Genomic DNA, 25,562 nt, shown 5'->3' with positions numbered 1-25,562 from the left:
TTTAATACCCCACTCACACCTATGGATAGATCAACTAAACAGAAAATTAACAAGGAAACACAAATGTTAAATGATATAATGGACCAGTTAGACCTAATTGATATCTATAGGATATTTCACCCCAAAACAATGAATTTCACCTTTTTCTCAAGTGCACATGGAAACTTCTGCAGAATAGATCACATCCTGGGCCATAAATCTAGCCTTGGTAAATTCAAAAAAACTGAAATCATCCCAAGCATCTTTTCTGACCACAATGCAGCAAGATTAGATCTCAATTACAGGGGAAAAAAAACTATTAAAAATTCTAACATATGGAAGCTAAACAACACACTTCTGAATAACCAACAAATCACAGAAGAAATCAAAAAAGAAATCAAAATATGCGTAGAACCAAAAAAAAATGAAAACACAGCAAAACCTATGGGACACTGTAAAAGCAGTGCTAAGGGGAAAGTTCATAGCAATACAGGATTACCTCAAGAAACAAGAAAAAAGTCAAATAAATAACCTAACTCTACACCTAAAGCAACTAGAAAAGGAAGAAATGAAAAACCCCAGGGTTAGTAGAAGGAAAGAAATCTTAAAAATTAGGGCAGAAATAAATGCAAAAGAAACAAAAGAGACCATAGCAAAAATCAGCAAAGCTAAAAGCTGGTTCTCTGAGATGATAAATAAAATTGACAATCCATTAGCCAAACTCATCCAGAAACAAAGGGAGAAGAATCAAATCAACAAAATTAGAAATGAAAATGGAGAGATCACAACAGACAACACAGAAATACAAAGGATCATAAGAGACTACTATCAGCAACTATGCCCATAAATGGACAACTTGGAAGAAATGGACATTCTTAGAAAAGTATAACTTTCCAAAACTGAACCAGGAAGAAATAGAAAATTTTAACAGACCCATGACAAGCACGGAAATTGAAACTGTAATCAGAAATCTTCCAGGAAACAAAAGCCCAGGACCAGACAGCTTCATAGATGAATTCTACCAAAAATTTAAAGAAGAGCTAACACCTATCCTACTCAAACTCTTCCAGAAAATTGCAGAGGAAGGTAAACTTCCAAAAACTTTCAAACTCATTCTATGAAGCCACCATCACCCTAATACCAAAACCAGACAAAGATGCCACAAAAAAAGAAAACTACAGGCCAATATCACTGATGAACATAGACGCAAAAGTCCTTAACAAAATTCTAGCAAACAGAATTCAACAACATATTAAAAAGATCATACATTATGACCAAGTGGGCTTTATCCCAGACATGCAAGGATTCTTTAATATCTGCAAATAAATCAATGTAATACACCACATTAACAAATTGAAAGATAAAAACCATATGATTATCTCAATAGATGCAGAGAAAGCCTTTGCCAAAATTCAACATCCATTTATGATAAAAACCCTCCAGAAAGCAGGCATAGAAGGAACATATCTCAACATAATAAAAGCTATATATGACAAACCCACAGCAAACATTTTCCTCAATGGTGAAAAATTGAAAGCATTTCTCCTAAAGTCAGGAATAAGACAAGGGTTCCCACTCTCACCACTACTATTCAACATAGTTTTGGAAGTTTTGGGCACAGCAATCAGAGCATAAACAAATAAAAAGAATCCAGATTGGAAAAGAAGAAGTAAAACTCTCACTGTTTGCAGATGACATGATCCTCTACATAGAAAACCCTAAAGACTCCATCAAAAAATTACTAGAGCTAATCAATGAATATAGTAAAGTTGCAGGATATAAAATCAACACACAGAAATCCCTTGTATTCCTATACACTAACAATGAGAAAACAGAAAGAGAAATAAAGGAAACAATTCCATTCACCATTGCAACAAAAAGAATAAAATACTTAGGAATATATCTACCTAAAGAAACATAAGACATATATATAGAAAACTATAAAACACTGATGACATAAATCAAAGAGGCACAAAAAGATGGGAAAATATACCATGTTCATGCATTGGAAGAATCAATATAGTGAAAATGAGTATAGTACCCAGGGAAATCTATAGATTCAATGCAATCCCTATCAAGCTACCAACAGTATTTTTCAGAGAACTAGAACAATTCACAATTAGTATGGAAATACAAAAAACCTCGAATAGCCAAAGCAATCTTGAGAAAGAAGAATGGAACTGGAGGAATCAACCTACCTGACTTCAGGGTATATATACTACAAAGCTACATCATCAAGACAGTATGGTACTGGCACAAAGACAGAAATATAGATCAATGGAACAAAATAGAAAGCCCAGAGATAAATCCATGCACCTATGGACACCTTATCTTTGACAAAGGAGGCAAGAATATACAATGGAGAAAAGACCATCTCTTTAACAAGTGGTGCTGGGAAAACTGGCAACCACTTGTAAAAGAATGAAACTAGAACACTTTCTAACACCATACATAAAAATAAAATGGGTTAAAGATCTAAATGTAAGACCAGAAACTATTAAACTCCTAGAGGAAAACATAGGCAAACACTCTCCAACATAAATCACAGCAGGATTCTCTATGACCCACCTCCCAGAGTAATGGAAATAAAAGCAAGGATAAACAAATGGGACCTAATTAAACTTAAAAGCTTTTGCACAATGAAGGCAACTATAAGAAAGGTGAAAAGACAGCCTTCAGATGGGAGAAAATAATAGCAAACGAAGCAACTGACAAAGAATTAATCTCAAAAATATACAAGCAACACCTGCAGCTCAATTCCAGAAAAATAAACGACCCAATCAAAAAATGGAGAAGGAAATGGCAACTCCTCCAGTATTCTTGCCTGGAGAATCCTGTGGATAGAGGAGCCTGGTGGGCTGCTGTCCATGGGGTCGCACAGAGTCGGACATGACTGAAGCAACTTAGCATGCATGCATGCATTGGAGAAGGAAATGGCAACCCACTCCAGTATTCTTGCCTGGAGAATCCCAGGAACAGAGGAGCCTGGCAGGCTGCCATCTATGGGGTCGCACAGAGTCAGACACAACTGAAGCGACTTCGTACACACATACGTGAAGTCGCTCAGTCGTGTCCGACTCTTTGAGACCCCATGGACTGTAGCCTACCAGCCTCCTCTGTCCATGGGATTTTCCAGGCAATAGTACTGGAGTGGATTGCCATTTCCTTCTCCAAAAGAATTTCCCAACCCAGGGATTGAACCCGGGTCTCCTGCATCGTAGACAGACGCTTTACTATCTGAGCCACCAGGGAAGTGACTTTAGTTCAGTTCAGTTCAGTCACTCAGTCATGTCCGACTCTTTGAGACCCCATGAATCACAGCACACCAGACCTCCCTGTCCATCACCAACTCCTGGAGTTCACTCAAACTCACGTCCATTGAGTTGGTGATGCCATCCAGCCATCTCATCCTCTATCGTCCCCTTCTCTTCCTGCCCCCAATCCCTCCCAGCATCACAGTCTTTTCCAATGAATCAGCTCTTCAAATCAGGTGGCCAAAGTATTGGAGTTTCAGCTTTAGCATCAGTCCTTCCAATGAACACCCAGGACTGATCTCCTTTAGGATGGACTGGTTGGATCTCCTTGCAGTCCAAGGGACTCTCAAGAGTCTTCTCCAACACCACAGTTCAAAAGCATCAATTCTTTGGCGCTCAGCTTTCTTCACAGTCCAACTCTCACATCCGCACATGACCACTGGAAAAACCATAGCCTTGACTAGACGGACCTTTGTTGGCAAAGTAATGTCTCATCTGCTTTTTAGTATCTAGGTTGGTCATAACTTTCCTTCCAAGGAGTAAGCGTCTTCTAGTTTCATGGCTACAGTCACCATCTGCAGTGAGTTTGGAGCCCAAAAATATAAAGTCTGACACTCTTTCCACTGTTTCCCCATCTATTTCCCATGAAGTGATGGGACCAGATGCCATTATCTTAAGTTTTCTGAATGTTGAGCTTTAAGCCAACTTTTTCACTCTCCTCTTTCACTTTCATCAAGAAGCTTTTTAGTTCCTCTTCACTTTCTACATAAGGGTGGTGTCATTAGCAGCAATCAAAAAAATGGGCCAAAGAACTAAACATACATTTCTCCAAAGAAGACATACAGATGGCTAACAAACACATGAAAAGATGCTCAACATCATTCATTATCAGAGAAATGCAAATCAAAACCACAATGAGGTGCCATCTCACGCCAGTCAGAATGGCTGCTATCCAGAAATCTACAAACAATAAATGCTGGAGAGGGTGTGGAGAAAAGGGAACCCTCTTACACTGTTGGTGGGAATGCAAACTAGTACAGCCACTATGGAGAACAGTGTGCAGATTCCTTAAAAAGCTGGAAATAGAACTGCCATATGACCCAGGAATCCCACTGCTGGGCATACACACCAAGGATACCAGAATTTAAAGAGACACATGTACCCCAATGTTCATCGCAGCACTATTTACAACAGCCAGGACATGGAAGCAAGCTAGATGTCCATCAGCAGATAAATGGATAAGAAAGCTGTGGTACATATACACAATGGAATATTACTCGGCCATTAAAAAGAATACATTTGAATCAGTTCTAATGAGGTGTATGAAACTGGAGCCTATTACAGAGTGAAGTAAGTCAAAAAGAAAAACACCAATACAGTATGCTGCTGCTGCTAAGTCGCTTCAGTCGTGTCTGACTCTCTGCGACCCCATAGACAGAGGCCCACCAGGCTCCCCCGTCCCTGGGATTCTCCAGGCAAGAACACTGGAGTGGGTTGCCATTTCCTTCTCCAGTGCATGAAAGTGAAAAGTGAAAGGGAAGTCACTCAGTTGTCCCGACTCTTCGTGACCCCATGGACTGCAGCCTTCCAGGCTCCGTCCATGGGATTTTCCAGACAAGAGTACTAGAGTGGGTTGCCATTGCCTTCTCCGGTCCAATACAGTATACTAACACATATATATGGAATTTAGAAAGATGGTAATGATGACCCTATATGCAAGACAGCAAAAGAGACACAGATGTATAGAACAGTCTTTTGCACTCTGTGGGAGATGGCGAGGGTGGGATGATTTGAGAGAATAGCATTGAATCATGTATATTATCATATGTGAAATAGATCGCCAGTCCAGGTTTGATGCATGAGACAGGATGCTCAGGGCTGGTGCACTGGGATGATCCAGAGGGATGGGATGGGGAGGCAGGTGGATGGGAGGGGGTTTCAGGATGGGGAACACATGTACACCCATGGCTGATTCATGTCAATACATGGCAAAAACCACTACAATATAGTAAAGTAATTAGCCTTCAATTAAAATAAATAAACTTTTAAAAAATAAAATCATACAACCAGAAAAAAAAAAAGATTTTAAGCTAGAAAACTTCCCAGGGGCAACGGAGGTATCCACAAATTAGAACTGCCCCAGGGAAGACAAAGGAATGAGGTACTGGCAGAGCAAGAGGGAGAGGTTGGGAAAGCAGGCCGTCAAGAGGTAATGGAGTACAAGCTGTGGCCAGAGCAGACAAGCCCCAACCTCCACTAGAGAACCCAAGACAAGACCAGAGGGAAGGGAGATCACGTGATGGCACACAATCTGAAATTACTTTTCCTAGGGGTTTCCATACAGTGGAGAAAAACAACTGGGTTGTGCACTGAATATACTCAACACCCCCAAGGCAAGAGGTTCATCATCAACCCAAAAGCCAATATCCATCTTCTACAAAGTACTTTCCTGTTTATCATTTGATCTCAGACTAGCTGCAGGAAGTGAAATTCTCCTATTTTACAGATGAATAGAGATGAAGAGATTACACCAGTGCTTAAAGGCACAAATCTAGTAAATGGTGCAGCTTGTTAGAACTTAATTCTTCTGAAACCCATTACTTTGCACTGCTCACTGCACTGTCTTCAGAAACTGCCTTTTGTTCACTGTGTGGTTTCCAAGTTTGTTTTTTTTTTTTTCCTTTAAAATTTTCTTGCTTTAAGGAAGTTTTTTTATTTATTTATTCTTTGTTTCTTATTTTTAGTGCAGATATGGGTTGGTTGAATACAGAAGAAAAAGGTCAAGGAAAACATATGTCAAAGCCTAGAAGAGCATAGCTAAAAAATTAATTTCCCTGGAGTGTTAGGCATGGGGTCACCAAGAGTCCCACCTATAGAACAGAGGAACCCAATTTCCTCACCACCACCCCAACCGCCAGAGTTGGGGATTATGAGGTGTTAACATTTCCATAGGGTATTTGTAGTAACTTCGTTCAATATATCTTCATCCTCCCAATGGATAGATTAATCTTGTATTATTCTAGTGAGGATGAAGGACTACAGTCAAGAAGAGACCTTTGAAAGTTGTAGAAAAAATGTAACTCAAAGGAATATTCTCTGCCAGCATTTAGAACATGCCTATATAGCTAGCATAACTTTGCCAAGAACGTTCCAGTTAATACTATGATTTCAACAGCTGATTAGAAAGTAAAATGTACTATCTCAAGCTACAGTAATATTGTTTTTCAGGTCATGTGATTCTGCTTTAAGAGATTTTTCCAGAGCTGAGAATAGAACATGTCTCTAAGGCTCCCAGTCCAGTGAACTCAACAATGTGGCTTCTTCATTTTTAAATGGCCTGTTTCGAAATGCACAAATCTTAACACTTCATCAAGCTAAGAAAAGAAATAAAAGGAAAGAAATAGTCTCTTTGCCCAGGAAAAAGCTGAGATAGGTTTAAAGATGCTGAAGCTGAAGTTACCTGTAAGGTTGCCAAATTAAACAATCAATCGATTCAATTTTTTAAATCAAACAAAACCCACCACAAATCTTTCTTCTGTTTTTCTGACTGAGAGTCTGTGTTTCGAAGTTACACAGACAAAAATGCCTATCAAACCCAATGATTTGTAAGAGATTCATTCACAAGGGATGTTGATATTTCTTAAGAAAGATTTGAAAAATCTAGTGTATAAGTTTCTGAGACTGGGCTTTCAAACAAGACATGCACGCACTCACACACACACACACACATACACACACGTACATCTTCTCTCCAGAAGGTACTAAAGTACTCATTTCAATCAATGGGAGAAAGCACCTGCAACACATATAAAATATCTATTATATCACCCACTAAAGTCTGTATTTTTAGAGCTACTGACCTTTATGTGAATGAAACAATAAAGCTGTTCACAAACCTGACAGAGAGCAGCTTTTCCAAAGTGAAACAGTGAACCACTGTCCCTAATGCACCCATCAAACTGAACAATTAAAATGGTAGCTAGCACAAAATTTAAAACGCCATTGTAACATAACACTGTCAAGATTATCAGTCCTGGCTCAATAAAAAAATTCTTTGTTTGCTTTGTCATTTATTAGAATTAAGTTATTTATCAGATGAATGGGCTGAATAAATTTAAGGCCATCAAAAGACACTCAGTGGTCCACAGCTCCTTATGCTGCTGCCAAACTAACTTGGGCGCTGGTAGCCACAAACTGGTCCTAATATCACAGTTTCAGTAACAAACAGTCATTGTGTGGATTAAACAGGCCCAAATTCAAGTCCATTTCTTCAGTTACTAGTTGTATGACATGAGTAAATTACTTAACCTCTTAGCTTCCATTGTCTCTTGTAATATAACACTAGTTGCTGAATGGAAATGAGGCTATATTCAGTTATAAATGAAGTTGTAAATGGGCTTCCCTTGTGGCTCAGCTGGTAAAGAATGCACTTGCAATGCAGAAGACCTGGGTTTGATTCCTGTTTTGCGAAGATCCCCTGGAGACGGGAAAGGCTACACACTCCAATATATTAGCCTGGAGAATTCCATGGACTGTTTGGTCCATAGGGTCGCAAAGAGTTGGACACGATGGAGTGACTTTAACTTTCAGTTATAAATGAAATCATATATGCAGAGTTTAGCATAGTGCCTGGTGGAGAGCAAATGTCCCCAAAAGTTAGCCATTATTATCACTGAGAAATCTTAGAGGGACCACATGATTTCTTATCTAATCTAAGATACTTTGAGGTTGAAAGGGCGCTCTATTAGCAATATGACGGTAGTGATGGAAGGTCAATCTAATCATTGTCTATGGAGCACAGTCTAGTTGCATAGAATACTGGGGACTAGGAGTGAGGTTTTAGTGATAAGCAACAATGGCACCCCACTCCAGTACTCTTGCCTGGAAAATCCCATGGAGGGAGGAGCCTGGTGGGCTGCAGTCCATGGGGTCGCTAAGAGTCAGACACAACTGAGCAACTTCACTTTCATGTTTCACTTTCATGCATTGGAGAAGGAAATGGCAACCCACGCCAGTATTCTTGCTGGAGAATCCCAGAGATGCGGGAGCCTGGTGGGCTGCTGTCTATGGGGTCACACAGAGTTGGACATGACTGAAGCAACTTAGCAGCAGCAGCAACATGAAGTACAAACTGTATAAGCAAATGAGGATGCCAAGCTACCCCTCAACAGAAATATTAGCAATGAGGAAGAACTCAAGCTAACTGAAAATATCAGTTGGTTGAAGATTGGATCACACCAAAAACAACTGTTAATACCCAAACTGTTTCAGCATTCTAAATTTAAACAGATCACACTCCTTTGCAACATCAATTTACATAAGACTTTGAAATTGAGTTTTTAAACTTTGCATTTATCATGAAATATCCTTAACCATTTCCTAGATCTATATACACTTTTCCATGTGGTGTTTTCAGCATAGCTTTCGTGCTAGAAATTAAACCAGTTTAAAATTTTTAAAAGAAATAGCGCAGCAATTATCTAAATCATCAAACCAGGAAGGCAGTAACCTGGACAGTACTCCAGAATATTCCAGTCACTAGAGTGGCTCAGCCTTCCTATCCGAAATCCTTAACACAAGCATTGTGCTTCCAGAAAATTAGCCAATTCCACCCTGACATTTGTAAGAGGGAAACCAATGAATGTTTATTTTAAATCATCTTGTAACATATATATATATTCTTTTTCAGATTATTTCCTGTTATAACTATTACAAAATATTGAGCAGAGTTTCCTGTGCTATGCAGTAGATACTTGGTTATCCATTTTATATATATTAATAGTAGTATATACATTTTGTTAATTTTGATAACGTTATGGAGCCCTTGTGAATATGTATGTAGATCAGTTCATTGAAACTTTTTGCAAAGAAGAGGTAAGTTACCAACTGACAAATGAGTCAGTAGAAAGACACAACGGGGCACAACGGGGAGAATTTAAATATTTTTCCTGTTTTTTAAGGAAAACGAGAAAAACAAAAATGCATACTTGTGTTTTCTTTATTTTCATTAAGAAACAGGAAAAAAACAGAAAAGATTAACAAGAAATTACAAAAAAGGCAGTAACAATATGAACATGGTAACTTCTGAAACTATTTCTGTAGTTATTTGTGAAAATATGAAAATTGTAACTAGTTTATGGATGTGAGAACAATCTGAAACATCTGCATCTTGACTAACTGCCAGGGTGGTTCTCTGTGATGTAGATGGACCAGTGTCTTCTTCCTCCTTGACTTCAAGGTACATCTCCCCTAAACCTGACTGTTCTATGACCTTACTGCCCAGATTCATACTTACTTGGATAATTTGAATCCTAAAAAAAAATTTACAATATTTACAGTAGAAGTTCTGACTTGTAAGAGACCTACACTGTCTTTATACAGATCCAAGGGCTCTCATTTGCTCTACTGCTTAAGCCTAAGCAGAAATTCAATTTTTTGTAACAGCGCGAACTCAAAGCTTTGGGCAGGGAGTTTCCTGAACAAACAGGTCTGGCAGTGGAGAGAAACGGGGCTGAAATCTCAACCGTGCTCCTGAGTAAGCCACACATCCTGGTGTGGGACTGTGTCTGCCTGTTTCTCATTCACACATGCGTTCTAAGGGCTAGCGTGAGCCCTGCATCCAGTTTGGCATACAGGTAAGAGACTGGCCCCCTTGCATTTTCCGATACTCTTCCCCTCACAGTGAGGCATGGAACACTACAAATATACACTTTCAGGAAATCATTTTGAAGTACATGCTGTTGACATTACAGCCAGGTAGGCAGATGACATTTCCAGCATAATCAATGAGCCCAGTTTTGTCTACATTAATACAAGTGTGGTTTCTTTGCCGAACTTCTCTCTTTCTGTCTCTAATCTGTCTCATTTCTCTCTCCTTTCCTCTTCCCTCTCTGCCCCACTCAACATTTCTCTCTGTCTCTCCCACTGACCTCATTCCTAAAACCTTGAAGAAAACAAGATTCTTTCTGCTTGAGTTTTCGATACATGGCTCAAATTTGGGTTGAAACAGTTCTTTCTGAAGCCATCTGCCACCCAAGCTGTTTGCATCCTTCATTGAATTCCCATTTCTGAAACCAGGGAGGAATCAAGGGCTTGCGTTGCCAGCTTCCTCTGAATTCACCCCTTGGACTCTGGTCTGCCCTCTGTTTTTCATTGCTGGCTTCTGGTACTTTAGCTCCTTCCCCAGGCACCTTCTTCCTTCCCTCATACTCTACCTGGGGTCACCCAGTCTCAATGCAACTGTCCCTCTATTATACTGACAAATTGTCAACTTCCTGCTCTTTCCATAAATGGCATCCCCCAAATCCATAGCTGTATCAAAATATGTGAAATTTTTACTTTTTAAAGGACATATTAAGCAAAAGAAGTACAATGATGATATATGTCCTATTTAACTGGAAAGAGAGATACATACAGTCAGGATACTGACACAATTATTAAATTTATAGCACCTGATGGGAAAAAAAAACAAACAAACAAAGGGTAAACACATTTACATATAGAGCAAAATTAAAAACAAAGGGGCTCCAACTGAAGAATATTTCTTAAACTGGTCCATAGTCATAGTCCATTATTATATGTCAGGATAAGTAGAAACCTTGTGATTATATGCAAAAATATTTTGTGCTAACTTTCCTGGGGAGAGATTACACAGATTTCATCAACTTCTCAGGGGAAATCTCTGACCCAAATATGCTTAAAATATTGAAGGAGGGTCAGTGACTGAAATATCAAAAGAAACTCACTATAAGTAATTGATAAATTTTTTTAATATTTAGTATTTTAAAGTACAAATATTAAATTCTATGTATAAATATTGAAATGGCCTCATCATTGGTGGGAGTATATTAATAGGATCAGGTAAGTTTTTCGAGCTTACTCAAATTGCTTCATGTATGATTTTTTTAAATGTGGAGGCATTCTTTTTTTTAAACTTTTCTTTTTATATTGGAGTATAGCCAATTAACAATGTTGTGAGAGTTTCAGGTGGAGAGCAATGGGATTCAACCATAAATATCCATGTGTCCCTTCTCCCCCAGACTTCCCTCCCATCCAGGCTAGTTCATAAATAATATTGAGTAAAGTTCCCAGTGCTGTATAGTAGGTCCTTGCTGATTATCCATTTTCAATATAGCAGTGTATACATGTAGATCTCAAACTCCCTAACTATCCCCTCCCCCCATCTTTCCCCTCGAGCAACCCTAAGCTTGTTTTCTAAGTCTGTGAATTTGTTTCTATTTTATAAATAAGTTCATTTGTATCATTTCTTTTTAGATTCCACATATAAGAGATGTCATATGATGTTTCTCCTTCTCTATCTGACTTACTTCACTCAATATGACATTCTCTCATCAATGGTAGGAGTATATCAATAGGACCATGTAAGTTTTTCAAGCTTAGTAAATCACTTCATATATGATTTTTTAAATGTGAAGGTATTCTTTATAGTAGCATTTCCTAAAACTTCTCTGATGATGTGAATCACTTGGAGTATTTATATTTAAAAGTGATATATCATTGTGGACTGGACCCCACCCCACAAATACTGAATGGAAATTTAGGAGGTTTAGGAATTTTATTAATTTTTGTTTAAGATTTTACTTTTTCAGAGCAGCATTAGGTTCATAGTAAGCTTTGGAGAAAAGCACAAAGATTTCCCATATATTCCCTGGGCCACACATGTATAGCTGTTATCAACATTCCCCACCAGAATGGTACATTCATTATGACTGATGAAGCTACGTTTGACATACCATTATTACCCAAAGTCCATAGTTACATTAAGGTTGACTCTTGGTGTTGAACATTCTATGGATCTGGACAAATGTATAATGACATGTATCCACCATAGTATCAAACAGAATAGTTTCACTGCCCCTACAATCCTCTGTGTTCTAGCTATTCAACTTTCCCCTTGGAACTTTTTTGAAACAAGTATCACAGGTGATTCTTATCAATAAGAGGCATTTTGTGAAAAAATTTCCAAACTTAATATTTGTTCCAACACAGAAAAATGAATGGACTCGAAGGAAAGCCAGAAGTCCATACACTAATTTTTTAAAAGTATCATTTCTAAAATTAGATTCCTTTCTTTGCAAAATTTTGAATACAAATGATGAATAATTACAATAGTTTAGAGCACTTTGATCTTTATAGAAATGCAACAAATATTAAAATTAATTTTGTAATACATCTGTAACCGGATAGGTACAAAGGTTTTTCTACTCAATTTTTCCAAACCAGATACTACAATACACTTACTGAAAATACGTGGAGAACTTCATGTTCATGAGTCTTGGAATTTGATGATCATGCCTAAAGTATTAAGAAATTATTCAAGGAATCTTAGCATAAAAGGCAAAACATTAAAAGAAGCAGCAGGGGGTCAAGTATTCTTTCTCAAACATATGATTCCATTAAACTAATAGTTTTTTTCACAAAAGGAATGTTTTTTCTAATGTATTACAAATCACCCAGGGAGATTATTTATAATGGTCATTCTAATGGGCTAGTTCTGCTAGTTTACTCTACAGTGCCAACCTTAATAACAACATAACAGGAGGAAACTTCTTTTTAATTTTAAGTATTTAATTTTTAAAATTAATGTAATCAATTCAATTCCACAGATACTTGTTTAATATCTTCTATAAGCCCGGCTCTAGGCTAGGAACTAAGGATAAAATGATGAGTGAAGGCACAATTCCTACCTTAAAGAAGACATCCTGTTTCAGATTTTTTTAAAAATTTCCTCCTGATTTTTAAAATCTGGGGTTAACTAAATCCAGGGTTGACAAGCTCTCCTGTAAGAAATCAGATAATAAATACTTTATGCCTTGCAGACTGTAGAACCTGTTTATAACTATCCAATGCTATTGCAGCATTGAAGTTGCCATTGTTTGCTGTTGTTTTAGTTACTCAGTCCAGTCTGACTCTTTTGTGACCCCATGGATCGTAACCTGCCAGGTTCCTCTGTGCATGGGATTTCCCAGGCAAGAATACTGGAGTGGGTTGCCATTTCCTTCTCCAGGGGATCTTCCCAATCCAGGGATCAAACCCATGTCTCCTGCATTGGCAGGCGGATTCTTGACCACTGAGTGATCAGAGAAGCCCTAAAGCTGCCATAGACAATATTTAATCTAAAAAACATGGTTACAATAAAGCTTTATTTATATGAATAGTCTGCTGGCCAGATTTGGTCCTTGCACTAGTTTGCCAGTGACTAAATAATTTGTGAATGCTTATTTAAATTTTTAAATGCTCATTTGACCCTTTATCATATCTGCTTTACTGAAAATGTTTAGACCAGAAATAATGAAAATCACCTTTAGAGTTCTAATTTGTTTTAAAAAAACAGATGTGTTCAGTTACTGTTAGTAGCTAAGTCATGTCCTACTTTTTACGACCCCGTGGACTACAGCCCACCAGGCTCCTCTGTCCATGGGATTCACCAGGCAAGAATACTGGAATGGGTAGCCATTCCCTTCTCCATGACATCTTCCTGATCCAGGGATCAAACCTTGGTTTCCTGCATTGCAAGCAGATTCTTTACCATCTGAACCACCAGGGAAGCCCTGGATGTGTTCAACTATACTTCAGTAATAACATTTTTAAAAAGTAGATGTGTCAAAGAATTGGAGATAAAATTGAACTGTAATGCAAAATCATTTTTTTTCAATTAAAAAAACAAACAAGCACAAAGGAAAACATCAATATCTCCTCAAATACTACCAACCCAGAGACACTTCTTTTTCACTGAATAATTTTCAAATGTGTTAGAACAGCTGACTCTTCAAAGGGTCCTTCCCATCATTCACGCCCAACGTTCACATTTTCAATGGCTACAGTGCTCAGCCAGCAAGAGCCTGTCACCACAGGGATATTATGTGTCAGGCACTGTGTGAGGAACTTTCTGGAGGTCATCTCACTGAATTCTCCCCACAGTCCAAGGATTCAGGCACTATTATTATTCTATCCATGTTAGAAATGAGAAATCTAAGGCACAGAGAGGTAAAACAATTTACCTATGTTCAAGCAGCTAATCAGTGGCAAAATAACTGTATGAACCCAGGAATTCTGTCTCCACCATCCATGCTCTGAATTTTTGGTGCTTTCTGAGGAAAAATAATGGCTTCTCCAATGGCTCAGCGAGTAAAGAATCCGGTTGCAATGCAGGAGACACAGGAGATGTGGGTTCAATCCCTGGGTTGGGAAGATCCCCTGGAGTAGGAAATGGCAACCCCCTCTAGTATTCTTGCCTGGAGAATCCCATGGACAGAGGAACCTGGCAGGCTATGGTCTATAGGGTTGCACAGTCTGACGTGACTGAAGTGACTTAGCACATAGCACAAGGAAAAATAAGTGCATACACACCTACCATATATCCCTGTCATCAGCATTCTGACACTGCTTGTTTTCACTGTGATACATATGAGAAATATGCATGTCTCTGCTACTCATGAAGAAATAATGGAAACAGTGGCACAATTTTCAATAGTTTGGTGAATGACTCTTTATTTATTGGCCTCTGGCAGGAAAATTGGTATTAATACTTTGGTTTCTGAGGCCTACAACATAACCACTTCTGTGTCAGACCTGTCAATGGTCCTGAACATTTTGGGGGACCCAAACATGTTGCAAATAAGACAAAAGTCACAGCTACTTTTCCCAGAGGAATGCACATAAGTATAGCGTGATAGCCCTGTAAGTGCACTGCTCATATATCCTTCTCTATCCTATATAGAGAACTCCTGCCAGAAGAGTTTTTGGACAGCCCCATCTACTGCACCCCTGGATCTATGACAGTAGTCACAACAAAACCTCACTTCCCCTGAGGTGGCATGGAACCAATAACTGAGGATGGCAGTCGAACTAGTGCCAGTGCCTTTCTGCCTGACCTGGGATGCTTCCAACAAGCAACTTGTCCTTAGGGACTTCTCATCAGCCTGGCTGAGCCTTTCTTGAAGCTGTACTACAGTTCGAGACTTTCTACCCAATCCTTCCTTCTTGTTCTCCCTTCACAGGTGTCAGACCTGCACTGTGGGCTCATTGCTACCTACTCCTGCTCCCTTCTCCTTTATCTTCCATAGGAGTTTCCTCATAGTTGAGCTTGTCTGATACTGTCTTGATGTCTATTTCCTGAAGGACCCAAAATGATATTCACAAGCATGTAAAGTGTTGTGCACCTTTCAGAGGGTTAGCTGAAAGAAACTCAAAGCCTATTTGTAGACCCCTTGGAGTGTAAGATGGAGAAGGCAATGGCACCCCACTCCAGTACTCTTGCCTGGAAAATCCCATGGATGGAGGAGTATAAGAACACCAGGTTAAGAACCTGTTCAGATGGTACAATGAAAGTAAAATGAAAAGACACTAAGTTAACATCTATATTATTCTGCTTTTATAGATAAAAGAATTTGACCAATGATTAATATATATATATATATATATATATATACACACACACACACACACACACACACACACACACACACACAATCCGAATTTAAATCAATTACTTGTACCTAAATACTGGTAATAATAAATTATGGTAACTTATCTTTAAAAGCTTTAATAGAAAACAGGAGAGCCACACAAATGCCATAAATTTTTTTAAAAGTTAATGTTTTCTTAAAAACTGTTTTCTGGAAAGAACATTGGGCTCTACAATACTGAAGCTTGAACTAAAATCCTAGCCTGACCAGTCTTGCTGAGTTACTTACTATAAGCCACTTTATTTTTCTGGGCTAAAAATGCATTATCTCTGAGATGAAAGAGTTAGATTAGGTATCTTTTAAGGAACCTTTAAATTCTTAAAATTTTGTGATAATATACATTCCTCTCTGTGGCATAAGTAATAAATAGTGCCAGGATGATACAGTTAATTCTAAGGCAATTGTAATAATATCAATAATGTTATTTCAGAAAAAACTGATGATAAGTTTATTTGAAATCCTCAAGATCTGACCCCTGCCTCTTTTTCCAGATTTACTCACTATGTTCCAGCAATACTTGTCTAGTCCTGGTACCTCCCATTCCTTCCTCTATGTCTGGTCCATCTGTTTGGAAAGTAGTTCTTGTAGATCTCAAATGACCCACTCCTTACAGTTGAGGTCTTGATTCAAATGTCACCTCCACCAAAAGACCTTATGTGATCATTCTGCTCAAATTAAAGCCCCTGCCCCCACCATCTCCAACCCTCTTTATCAGAACACCCTGTACATTTATTTGCCCACCAGTAATTATCATCATTTCATTGTTTGATTGTCCTAACTAAAATAGAAAAATCTTTGGGACAAGCATTTCGTCTGTCTTGTGTATAATTGGAATGATGCCTGGCATGGCGGAAGCACTCAATAACTGCTTTCTACATGAACAAATGAGTTAGTAAATGAATAGATGCACTATAAGAGAAAACATTTTAACTTTTAGAAGGGTTACATAGAAGCAGAACATAAACTTGATACTGTATGTTGCTTTTTACAATTTGAGAAGATAATAACCCAAACTAAGCCAGAGGAAGCATTAGTTTTCGCTTTGGGCTGTGTTTTTCTATGGAAGGTCAATAGAGTTATATGCTAATCAATACCAAGATCATGTTTTAACTGACTAAGTGAAAAGGCTTAAATTACTTAGCTTTTAATATTTGGAAACAAGCAAGTATCAAAATAATTCTATTGATTTCCAAATAATTAAAAATCACAAGGCCTAATAATAAAGTCATGAAATAGCTCAATGAAAATTTAATTACTGTAGAAAGGTTACATTAAGAATGAGTCATAGAAGTTTAAAGAAACATTTTTTTAAAAAAAAACAACACAATTCTTTAACAGAATTTGATGCCATAAAGTCCAAGATGCAGACAATTTTGAAGTTAACTCTCAATTTCCCACAGTAGACTTCGGAGTTGTAGCAGAGAGGATACAACTTTTGAACTTCATAAATCCTGTATCTGGCACTAGTAACTAAGGTTTTGAGCAATTCTTTTAATTTCTCTGGGCATCAATTTTTAATTTGTAAGACAGGATGGTAATACATGTTTTTCATTATTTACTAATACTTATTTTGAAAATTCTTGATACTCTAAAGCACTAAACATGGGATTCAGCACACATGTGATAATAACCAACAGCTCAGCTGGACAATGAAAATGTACTGTTAGACTATGGAGAACGGTGTGGAGATTGCTTAAAAAACTGGAAATAGAACTCCCATACAACCCAGCAATCCCACTGCTGGGTATACACATTGAAGAATCCAGAATTGAAAGAGACACATGTTCCCCAGTGTTCATCGCAGCACTGTTTACAATAGCCAGGACATGGAAGCAACCTAGATGTCCATTGGCAGACGAATGGATAAGAATGCTGTGGTACATATACACAATGGGGTATTACTCAGCTATTAAAAAGAATGCATTTGAATCAGTTCTAACGAGGTGGATGAAACTGGAGCCTATTATACAGACTGAAGTAAGTCAGAAAGAAAAACACCAATACAGTATATTAACACATATACATGGAATTTAGAAAGATGGTAATAATGACCTCATATGCGAGACAGTAAAAGAGACACAGATGTAAAGAACAGACTTTTGGACTCTGTGGGAGAAGGTGAGGGTGGGATGATTTGAGAGAATAGCATTGAATCATGTATATTATCATACGTGAAATAGATCGCCAGTCCAGGTTCAATGGATGAGACAGGATGCTCAGGGCTGGTGCACTGGGATGACCCTGAGGAATGGGATGGGGAGGGAGGTGGGAGAGGGTTCAGGATGGGGAACACATGTACACCCATGGCTGATTCATGTGAACGTATGGCAAAAACCACCACAATACTGTAAAGTAATTAGCCTCCAATTAAAATAAGTAAATTAAAAAAAGAAAGAAAATGCACTGGCAGAGTAAGGCTACGGTGCTCAGGAGTACTGTGTGAGAGGGGAAAGAGGGCAGAATTACCTCCACAAGCCCATTTATTTCTTGAGAAACTTGATATGATCACTTTCTTTGTAAAACATGAAATGTGTATGGTTGAAAACTGACTGAAATATTTTGAAAGTAGGCTTTTCCCCTAGAAAGAAAAAGGCAAACAGCTCTAGGAGGTAAATCTTCTCATAATATTTTTTAAAAAGAATCTGCATTCATAATGAAAGTTAACACAAAATTATATCTTCTATGCTACGTTTCGGCCCTGCCACGCAGTTTGCAGGATCTCAGCTTCCCAACCAGGGATCAAACCAGAAGACATAGCAGTGAAAGCCTGGAATTCTAACCACTGTGCCACCAGGGAACTCCCTTTGCCATTATTTTCAGTGTCATATGAACTAATTTTTACTTTTTTTTTTTTTTAATTTTATTTATTTTAATTAGAGGCTAATTTCTTTACAATATTGTATTGGTTTTGCCATACATCAACATGAATCGGCCACAGGTGTACACGTGTTCTCAATCCTGAACCTCCCTCCCACCTCCCTCCCCATACCATCCCTCTGGGCCATCCCAGAGCACCAGCCCCAAGCATCCTGTATCTCGCATCAAACCTGGACTGGTGATTTGTTTCTTATATGATATTATACAAAGTTACTTAATTATTTGTTTAGCTGTGCTGGGTTATAGTCACAGCACATAGGATCCTCATTGCTGTGGGTGGGATCTGTTAGTTGTGTCACATGGGATCTCTAGTAGTGGCATGCGAACTCTTAATTGTGGCATGTGGAATATCTAGTTCCTTGATTAGGGGTCAAACCCGGGCCCCCTGCATTGGGAGTGTAGAGTCTTAGCCACTGCACTACCAGGGAAGTCCCCGAACTTATTTTTAAAAGGCTATAAATAAACTATCACGCAGAATACAAGAAATGATGCACATTAGGCATTCATAAGATGGTCAATAAATATTTATTTAGGATCTATCTTGCTCATGAGTCTATAAAAATAAAAAGGCAATCCAATCACTGGCCCATTCATTCATTCACTCAACAAATATTTATGTAGTACCTAATGCTGAAGACATGAAGCTTATTTCCCCTGGGGATTAAGTGGCTGTGGCATTATTAGTTTTATACCAATATACACAAAGTTCATGTTTAAAGGAAGAGAAAGGCTGTCTTGAAGAGGTGACATGAGCTGAAATCTATAAATAAGGATTAAACTTGAGAAGGGTATGAGTCAAAAGTAGGAAAAGACACCCCAAACAGAGGTAATTGCAAATGCTGAGATCTTATGGCAATAAGGAAGGTGACATCTCCCAAGGACTGAAAGAAAGCCAATGTGGCTGGAGAGCATAGGGTACTGTGGTGACAGAAAAAGAGTGGTAGTCAAGGGCCAAAACTTGTAGAGCCTTTTAGACTTTGTTTAGGATTAAAGCCTTTGCCTTAAAATCAATGAGAATTCACTGAGGAGATTCGAGAAATCAGTGGCATGCTTTGATCTGCATTTTGGGAGATTATTTTAACCTGAGGTGTTGAGAACAGATTGGGGTAGATCATTAGACAGGAATACATAGATGACAGGTAAGGGACTGTTTTAGTAGGTCGGATGAGAGGTGATATTTAGCTTGGGCTAATTCAGTGGCAATAGTGATGGATGGAGGGAGTCCAGAAATTTTATGAGGTGAAACTTACAGGGCTTGTTGATGGAGAAAATACTCAGAGAGGCATAGTTAGGGATGGCAGAGAAATAAGGGACAGGAAACTGTCCAAGTCTCTCTCGGGTTTTTGACCAACACAAGTAGATGTTATTGTTGTTTAGACATTAAGCTGTATCTGTCTCTTTTGCAACCCTATGGACTGTAGCCCACCAGGCTCCTCTGTTCATGGGATTTCCCAGGCAGGAATACTGGAGTGGCTTGCCATTCCGTCCTCTAGGAGATCTTCCTGACCCAGGGATTGAACCTGTATCTCCTGTATTGGCAGGTGGGTTCTTTACCACAGCCACTAAGGAAGCCTACACAAGTGGATAGGGTGAAGCTATAATTCACCAGAAGAAACTTTCCTTGGAAGAAAAGCTATAACAAACCTAGACAGCATATTAAAAAAGCAGAGACATTACTTTGCCAACAAAGGTCCATCTAGTCAAAGCTATGGTTTTTCCAGTAGCCACGTATGGATGTGAGAGTTGGACCATAAAGAAGGCTGAACGCTGAAGAATTGATGTTTTTGAACTGTGGTGTTGAAGAAGACTCTTGAGAATCCCTTGCACTGCAAGGAGATCAAAACAGTCAATCCTAAAGGAAATCAAGCCTGAATATTCATTGGAAGGACTGATGCTGAAGCTGAAGTTCCAATAATCAGCACACGATGCAAAGAGCTACCTCATAAGAAAAGACCTGATGCTGGGAAAGATTGAAGGCAGGAGGAGAAGGGGACGACAGAGAACGAGATGGTTGGATGGCATCACTGACTCAATGGACATGAGGTTGAGCAAGCTCCAGTAGATGGTGAAGGACACAGAAGCCTGGCATGCTGCAGTCCATGGGGCGCCAAGAGTCAGACATGTCTGAGTGATTGAACAACAAATAATTCACTGAAGTACGAAATACAGGAAGAGGGTCAGGTCTTGAGGCTGGCGTCCGGGCAGGTGAGAAGATCACAATTTTATTAACTTGACTTCGAGTTGCCTTAAGAGATATCCAAGAAGGTAGGAGGGTCTAGAGTATGTAAGAGAGATGTAGGCTGGAAATAGAGGGTTGAAGGTCATTGGTGACCTTTACTATTATAGGTGAGATTTTCCAGAAAGACAAAATAAAAAGGAAAAGGGATCTAAACTAAGGCTTAAAAAAATTCTAAATTTAGAATACCCGGGTATAAGATGATGAACCTGAAAATGAGTATTAAAAGAAATGGCAATAGAAGAAGGAAGAAAGTCAGACCAGGATCTATTAAAGAAATCAGTGGAAGAGAATCTTTTAATAAAGAAGGAGTCAAGGGTATCCAATGCATAACCACATGCATATACAAAAATACAAACTGTTGAAAGGTTTTTCTGAGGGATTAAGGTAGTAATAATGGCAACCCACTCCAGTACTCTTGCCTGGAAAATCCCATGGACGGAGGAGCTTGGTAGGCTGCAATCCATGGGGTCGCTAAGAGTTGGACACTACTGAGCGACTTCACTTTCATTTTTCACTTTCATGCATTGGAGAAGGAAATGGCAATCTACTCCAGTATTCTTGCCTGGAGAATCCCAGGGACAGAGAAGCCTAGTGGGCTCCCGTCTATGGGGTCGCACAGAGTCAGATACGACTGAAGTGACTTAGCAGCAGCAGCAGCAAAATTAAGAATAACAAATTAGGCTTCTGCTTCTGATCATGATGGAGTATCAGAGACCAAGCTTACCCTTCCACTGAAACAACTAGAAAACTGCACAAAATTTATGAAACCCATGTGAAAACATAGAAACACATTCGAGAACAGTGTCCATGATCGCTGAGAAAAGAGAAACAAGCTGAATGAGTGTCATGATTTCCCTGGCTTTCAGCCTGGAGGTATATTCTAGACCATGCAATAGGAGGAATGGTTCTCAAGCATTAGTAAATTTGAAAGTCAGACACCAGCCATCAGAGAAGCTAAGGTATCCAGAAGCTTGAGGAGTAGAGTCCCATAAAAGAAGGGAGCTATGCAGAAAGTCAGCTCCATAAATCTGAATATGGTTCTTCTTGAGTCTTTGCTGAATTCTAAGAGGTGTGTATAGGGGAGAAAACAGTCAAAATCTAAGCAAACATTGAATGGGAAAATGTAAGATGAGCAGTTACTACAGTTCACAGAGGGATGGGAGATGTTCAACTTCTTACCGCTTGAGTAAAAAGTCCTTGTTAATCACTCTGGGCATTCAGTAGTGACCCCAGGCGGTTATACCACAGTAACAAGGCTAATTTTTGTTTACAGTGAAGACTACTCAGCACTCATCCTACCAAAGCTTAAGACAAGCCTTGGTCTGATCCACAGTCTTAACTGCCTACCAAACAAGACCCAGCACTAATTTTAAGACAGAGAAATCAAGATGTTCAACAATGTAACATTTAAATGTTCATTATCTGCTGAAAAAGCTCTAGACATACCAAGAAGCAGAAATACACTGACTGATAAACAGGATAAAAATCAATAAATAGAAACAGATACAGAAATGATAGAGATGATAGGATTAGTACAAAAAAAACTTGAAAAAAAACCTCTAATAAATGCTATAAATAGGCTCAAGGGTTTAAAAGAAAATACAAACATAAGAGGAGAGACACAAATAAAAATGATCACAGACTATTTGTCAGAAACTACAAGTCACGAGAAAATGACACAAGATCTGTACAGTGCTAAATGGAAAACAAAAGTTGTTGGGACTTCCCTAGTGGCTCAATGGTAAAGTGTCTGCTTGCCAATGCAAGAGACATGAGTTCAGTCCCTGATCTGGGAGGATCCCACACGCTGAGGAGCAACCAAGCCCATGCGCCACAACTATTAAGTCTGTGCTGCAGAGTCTGGGAGCCGCAACTCCTGAGCCCATGTACTGTGACTACTGAAGCCTGCGTGCCATAGGGCCCATACTCCACAAGAGAAGCCACCGCAACGAGAAGCCTACACACCCCAACTAGAGAGCAGCCCTCACGCAGCACGACTACGGAAAAGCCTGCACAGCAATGAAAACCCAGCACGTCTCACCTCATGCTTGTGCTCAAATAGATAAAATTATTTAAAAGAAAGTTTTAAAGGCTGTCAGTGTAGAATTCTACAAACTCAGTGAAAATAGCTTTCAACAACAAAGGCAAAACAAAGAATTTTTCAGACAAATAAAAATGAAAAAATGTTGTTGCCAGGAGAACCTGCACCACATGAAATGGTAAATAAAGTTCTCCAGGTGGAAAAAAATGATACCAGATGAAAAATATATGTAGTGGTATTTACATCATAAATGGATAAAAAAGAAATTATAACCATGAAAAACGATAGGAGGTGGGAAATGAAAATATTGTGTGATAATGGTTATACATAACGGGTAAACTACTAAAATATTCTTAAAGTTAGACTGCTGCTGCTGCTGCTGCTAAGTCGCTTCAGTCGTGTCCGACTCTGTGCGACCCCACAGACGGCAGCCCACCAGGCTTCCCCGTCCCTGGGATTCTCCAGGCAAGAACACTGGAGTGGGTTGCCATTTCCTTCTCCAGTGCATGAAAGTGAAAAGTGAAAGGAAGTCATTCAGTCGTATCCAACTCTTCATGACCCCATGGACTGCAGCCTACCAGGCTCCTCTACCCATGGGGTTTTCCAGGCAAGAGTACTGGAGTGGGTTGCCATTGCCTTCTCCAAAGTTAGACTAGGATGAGTTAAATATAAATCCTAGAGGTACTACTAAAAAATCAAACCGATAATCTCTTGGTAGAGATGAAAATAGAATACTAAAAGCTACTCAATCCAAAGGAAAAGAAAAAAAGTAGAGAAAATAAACAAAAAATGGATGTTATAACAAAAGAAAAATGGCAAGATGGTAGGCTTAAATCCAATCATATTAATAAGTATATTAAAATAAATGACCTAGGGGACTTCTCTGGTGGTCCAATGGTTAAGACTCTGCACTTCCACTGCAGAGAGCACAGATTTGATCCCCAGTTGGGGAACTAAGATCTCACATGCTGTGTAGCACAGCCAAAAAATAAAAATAAAAGTAAATGATCTAAACACTGCCATTAAAAGATAGAGATTATCAAACTGGTAGAGATTATTTTAAAAAGACCAACTATCAGATCAGATCAGTCGCTCAGTCGTGTCTGACTCTTTGCAACCCCATGAATCACAGCACGCCAGGCCTCCCTGTCCACCACCAACTCCCGGAGTTCACCCAGACTCATGTCCATCGAGTCAGTGATGCCATCCAGCCATCTCGTCCTCTGTCATCCCCTTCTCCTCCTGTCCCCAATCTCCCCCAGCATCAGAGTCTTTTCCAATGAGTCAACTCTTCGCATGAGGTGGCCAAAGTATTGGAGTTTCAGTTTTAGCATCATTCCTTCCAAAGAAATCCCAGGGCTGATCTCCTTCAGAATGCACTGGTTGGATCTCCTTGCAGTCCAAGGGACTCTCAAGAGTCTTCTCCAACACCACAGTTCAAAAGCAACAATTCTTCAGCGCTCAGCCTTCTTCACAGTCCAACTCTCACATCCATACATGACCACAGGAAAAACCATAGCCTTAACTAGACGAATCTTTGTTGGCAAAGTAATGTCTCTGCTTTTGATTATGCTATCTAGGTTGATCATAACTTTCCTTCCAAGGAGTAAGTGTCTTTTAATTTCATGGCTGCAGTCAACTATATGCTATCCCCAAAATATACTTTAAAAATATAGACAACCATAGGATAAAAGTATAAGGATGGGAAAATATATATCCATGCAAAAGTAAATATAAGAAATCTGGAGTGATATAATAATAATCAGAGAAGGAAGATATTGGAATAAGATATATTACCAGAGATTAGGGGGACTTTTCATAATGATAAAGGGTTTGATTCATCAAGAAGAGATATTAAGTCTAAAATGTTTACATCCAGTAAATGAATGGCATAGTACATGAAACAAAAGAAGGAATTTTTAACTGAAAGAATAAATAGATAAACTCTCAGTTATAGCTGGATAATTCAAGACTCTTTTCCAAATAATTAATAGAAAGTAGACAGAAAATCAGTAAGAATATAAAATATGTATATAACACTATCAAACAACTTGACCTAATTAACATCTGGAGAACATTCTGACAACAGCAACATGTATATTCACTACAAGTGCAAATGAAATATTAACCAAGGTAGACCATATTCTGGGTCTCAAAACAAGTCTAAAAACTTAATAGAGTTTAAGATTTTATAGAGTGTGTTCTCCGAACAGAATCAAATTTTGAATAGAATTAAATTAGAGATCAGTATCAGATAAAAGCTGAAAAATCCCTCAATATTTGGAAATTAACATACTTTAAAAAACAAGTTTAACAAATTATTTGAACAGATGCTTTACAAAAGACATAGACATGTCCAATAAACACATGAAAAAAAAGTTCAATATCTTTAGTTATCAGGGAAATGCAAATTTAAACCATAATAAAATACTACAACACACACATTAGAATGGCTAAACTTCAAAATACAGTTGACTCTTGAACAACCCAAGGGTTAGGGGCACCAACTATCTGTTGAAATCTGCATGTAAAACTCTGAAATCAGCAGTTGAAAATCTGCATGTAACTTAGAGTTGACCCTGGAAGATCCTGCGTCTGTGGATTCAAGCAACTGCAGGTAGCACAGTACTGTGATACATAAGTTGAAAAACATTTGCTTATAAATGGATCCTTGCAGTTCAAAC

The 25,562-nt window shown here is 38.7% G+C and overlaps 1 protein-coding gene and 1 long non-coding RNA gene across 8 annotated transcripts in view; one reads left to right on the top strand and one right to left on the bottom strand.

Annotated features, from left to right (window-relative positions):
* LOC139176246 (uncharacterized) overlaps window positions 1-16,497 on the top strand; it is a 32,081-nt gene extending 15,584 nt beyond the window's left edge. The window contains exons 3-4 of the long non-coding RNA XR_011560671.1: window positions 11,508-11,614; window positions 14,974-16,497. This is a non-coding gene — a long non-coding RNA (uncharacterized lncRNA). The remainder of the gene's footprint in view (window positions 1-11,507; window positions 11,615-14,973) is intronic.
* CCDC148 (coiled-coil domain containing 148) overlaps window positions 1-25,562 on the bottom strand; it is a 301,195-nt gene that overhangs the window by 255,573 nt on the left and 20,060 nt on the right. For 2 of the 7 annotated variants that reach the window (XM_070767653.1, XM_070767658.1), the window contains exon 2: window positions 12,941-13,033. The exons of the other annotated variants lie outside the window; for them this stretch is intronic. The gene's annotated coding sequence lies outside the window, so the exon portion shown is untranslated. The remainder of the gene's footprint in view (window positions 1-12,940; window positions 13,034-25,562) is intronic. 7 annotated transcript variants of the gene reach the window in all.

The sequence above is a fragment of the Bos indicus genome, chromosome 2 (assembly GCF_029378745.1).
Source record: "Bos indicus isolate NIAB-ARS_2022 breed Sahiwal x Tharparkar chromosome 2, NIAB-ARS_B.indTharparkar_mat_pri_1.0, whole genome shotgun sequence".
NCBI lineage: Eukaryota > Metazoa > Chordata > Mammalia > Artiodactyla > Bovidae > Bos > Bos indicus.
The sequence above is the reverse complement of the archived record's forward strand: the minus strand, read 5'-3'. Positions and strand labels throughout refer to the sequence as shown.